The sequence below is a fragment of the Anopheles funestus genome (genome assembly GCF_943734845.2).
Source record: "Anopheles funestus chromosome X unlocalized genomic scaffold, idAnoFuneDA-416_04 X_unloc_130, whole genome shotgun sequence".
NCBI lineage: Eukaryota > Metazoa > Arthropoda > Insecta > Diptera > Culicidae > Anopheles > Anopheles funestus.
In genome coordinates this window covers 3,609-7,500 of record NW_026045073.1, presented here as the reverse complement: position 1 = coordinate 7,500, position 3,892 = coordinate 3,609, and the positions used below count along the sequence as shown (strand labels likewise).

At 49.9% G+C, this 3,892-nt stretch overlaps 2 non-coding genes across 2 annotated transcripts in view; both read right to left on the bottom strand.

Moving 5' to 3' along the window:
- LOC125772873 (large subunit ribosomal RNA) overlaps positions 1 to 284 on the bottom strand; it is a 4,179-nt gene extending 3,895 nt beyond the window's left edge. The window contains exon 1 of the ribosomal RNA XR_007419719.1: positions 1 to 284. This exon is cut by the window's left edge and continues 3,895 nt beyond it. This is a non-coding gene — a ribosomal RNA (large subunit ribosomal RNA).
- Positions 285 to 993: 709 nt separating this feature from the next.
- On the bottom strand, positions 994 to 1,151 carry LOC125772871 (5.8S ribosomal RNA). Its single transcript, XR_007419718.1, has one exon. It is a non-coding gene; the product is annotated as a 5.8S ribosomal RNA (ribosomal RNA).
- Between the last annotated feature and the right edge of the window lie 2,741 nt (positions 1,152 to 3,892).

Genomic DNA, 3,892 nt, shown 5'->3' with positions numbered 1-3,892 from the left:
AGCCGACCGTCTACTGTCACGTGGGTTAGTGCCGTTCTACGGGCCTATCACCCTCTCTGGGTAGATGAGCCACCTTCAAGTTGAACTTGAACTGTTTGCACCGTGCATAGTAGATAATGGTCGTTCCAGTACACGGAATCGGACAGGTGCAGTTACACACCGTCCCTACGTGCTGAGCTTCTCCCGTTTCGCTCGCAGCTACTCAGGGAATCCCGGTTGGTTTCTTCTCCTCCCCTTATTAATATGCTTAAATTCTGGGGGTTGTCTCACATCACTTGAGGCCTACAACAAAATCAGTCACATTCCATTCGTTTCGAACCCGGGGCATAGCGAACCGATATATACGCAACAACACTTCACACACACACACACACGGATTGGGCAATTTACGGTCATTTTTGAATCAACGATGGCCCCCCCGAGCACGTTGTCCGAATATCACTCCAATAAGGACAACGAGTTCCGCTCGGCATCGTTTTGATTCGATCTCTCAACAACAACTCCCGGTCGACTTGGTCGACTTGGACCCACGATGTCTCCCCCCGAGCATGTCGAGCCAACTGCACCACTATTGTATTGGACAACATGTTCCCCTCGGGCATCGATGGGTTAATCATGCACCACTATTATAAAACCCTTTGACGTTTTCCCCCAAGCACGTTGATCCAGTATTACGACGGATACGGTCAACGAATTCTTGGACATCAAAGAGGTTTTCGATTGAATTTCCCCATGTTTCACAACGTACTCTTAGCGGTATCCTACGATACGTCTCACTCTATTTGTGTGTGTGCGCGTTTACGTGCGTGCGATTTATGCGGTTCACCCCTTTACTTTCAGCGCCCTGCGGTCCCAACAAAGGTCCCGAGCACGCCATTATGCACAGTGTGGAAGCGTGTTTCCCCCACGACACTAGACGGGCTGCTCGCCATAGTGTTCTATTGTGGCACGCTCCACCCTGAAGTTTGGTTTGTTGTATATCAAGGAATTGATAGGCACTCAAGAATGTGTGCATCGGCCGGGTTTAATCGTCCGACGCGCAATATGCGTTCAACTTATCGGTGTTCATGTGTCCTGCAGTTCACATTGTGACGCGCATTTAGCTGCGGTCTTCATCGATCCATGAGCCGAGTGATCCCCTGCCTAGGGTTTTATAGTAAGGTTCCCAATGTAACACAATCCCGGTGGTACGTCCAAAGACTAACTTTCTGACTAAGTTGTCTTTATTACCCAATAGTCCCAGGCCTTGTGACTTGTGGCTCATGTCTACGCCCATGGCCACCATTCGCTAAGATAGTTTTGAAGTCACTTTGAAGGCCCAGGAACAACTCTCTTAGCACATCGGTTAACCTGGCGCCGCAGTCAACTCATGTGCTTGGATCGGATCGAGCTATTGAGTATTGGGCCTGCATACTCGCTCATCCGTATCCTTTGCGTACCGCCCCATGGCCCTTGTATGTCTGCACCACAGTTCCTGTTCGTTCCGTGCCTATGGCCGGATACGTATTGCACATCGGTTAACCTGACGCCGCAGTCAACTCATGTGCTTGGATCGGATCGAGCTATTGAGTATTGGGCCTGCATACTCGCTCATCCGTATCCTTTGCGTACCGCCCCATGGCCCTTGTATGTCTGCACCACAGTTCCTGTTCGTTCCGTGCCTATGGCCGGATACGTATTGCACATCGGTATACCTGTCGCTACTCAGGCAACTCGTGTGCGTGGATTGGATCGAGAACATGGTGTGTGCCCCATGTTATAATTGATAGTCCATATCCACTTTATAGGTTAAAGTCATAAGTTGTGATTGCACAACCATTCTTCATAAGAGTTTAATCACTCTTCAACTAACTTTCGTTCTGGTGTCTTGGTATCAAATCGCGTAAGACACAAGATTCTACTGGCCAAATAGAATCTAGCACATTGGTTAACCTGGCGCCGCAGTCAACTCATGTGCTTGGATCGGATCGAGCTATTGAGTATTGGGCCTGCATACTCGCTCATCCGTATCCTTTGCGTACCGCCCCATGGCCCCGTCCTTAGAGTTAATGACTAGTAGGCTTAACTCTTTGTATGTCTGCACCACAGTTCCCGTTCGTTCCGTGCCGTGGCCGGATACGTATTGCACATCGGTATACCTGTCGCTACTCAGGCAACTCGTGTGCGTGGATTGGATCGAGCTCATGGGGTGTGTAGAGATTCCATGTTATAATTGCAAGTCCATATCCACTTTATAGGTTAAAGTCATAAGTTGTGATTGCACAACCATACTTCATAAGAGTTTAATAACTCTTCAACTAACTTTCGTTCTGGTGTCTTGGTATCAAATCGCATAAGACACAAGATTCTACTGGCCAAATAGAATCTAGCACATTGGTTAACCTGGCGCCGCAGTCAACTCATGTGCTTGGATCGGATCGAGCTATTGAGTATTGGGCCTGCATACTCGCTCATCCGTATCCTTTGCGTACCGCCCCATGGCCCCGTCCTTAGAGTTAATGACTAATAGGCTTAACTCTTTGTATGTCTGCACCACAGTTCCCGTTCGTTCCGTGCCGTGGCCGGATACGTATTGCACAACAGTAGATACCATCACCTGACGTATCTAACACACCACTATTGTAACTCGTCGTCGAAGGACCTTTCAAGTGCCTGATGGCCAGGGGAGCTCTTACACGGCACGGAGACACAGTGATGCTCGCCCATCACAGTGTACAACGATCGAGTTTGCTTAAGTGTCTGGGTACCTACACACCAGACACAATGCAATGGCCACGGATCCACACAAGGCACATCACATGCAGAAAGCTTCACCAGATTATGACACATACCACACTCTTGTAACTCGTCGTCGAAGGGGCGTTCAAAGTGCCTTACGGCTAGGGGAGATCTAGCACGGCACGGAGACACAGTGATGGTTGCCCATCAAAGTGTACAACGATCGAGTTTGCTTTCCGCGCAAGCGTTCTAAGTGTCTGGGTACCTACACACCAGACACAATGCAATGGCCACGGATCCACACAAGGCACATCACATGCAGAAAGCTTCACCAGATTCTGACACATACCACACTCTTGTAACTCGTCGTCGAAGGGGCGTTCAAAGTGCCTTACGGCTAGGGGGGATCTAGCACGGCACGGAGACACAGTGATGGTCACCCATCAAAGTGTACAACGAACGAGTTGGCTTTCAACAAATTCTGACACATAGCAAGCGAGCGACCGAGCTACACCGAAGGCAGCCCATGGTTGGTCACTCGCGGACGATCATCAGTAATGATCCTTCCGCAGGTTCACCTACGGAAACCTTGTTACGACTTTTACTTCCTCTAAATCATCAAGTTCGGTCAACTTCAGCCATGCCAGCTGCAGCTCACGAAGGAACCGCGGAAGGTAAGCCTCCAGAAACCTCACTAAATAATCCATCGGTAGTAGCGACGGGCGGTGTGTACAAAGGGCAGGGACGTAATCAGCACTAGCTAATGACTAGTGCTTACTAGAAATTCCAGGTTCATGGGGACCGTTGCAGTCCCCAATCCCGACTAGATGGGCATTTTAGTGATTTCCCGTTCCTCTCGGAATGGGGGCGCCTATTGGCGAGAACACGCTGCGACCCACATTGTAGCACGCGTGCAGCCCAGAACATCTAAGGGCATCACGGACCTGTTATCGCTCATTCTCAGCTTGCTAAACACAAGTTGTCCCGCTAAGCAGGGCAAACGTAGCCGACGACCGCCCGTGAAGGCGCCGCCCGGCTGTAACGTCAGGTGCGCCCGGAGGCGCACTGCTGACAGCGTTCTAGTTAGCATGTTTGAGTCACGTTCGTTATCGGAATTAACCAGACAAATCATTCCACGAACTAAGAACGGCCATGCACCACTACCCTTAAATTT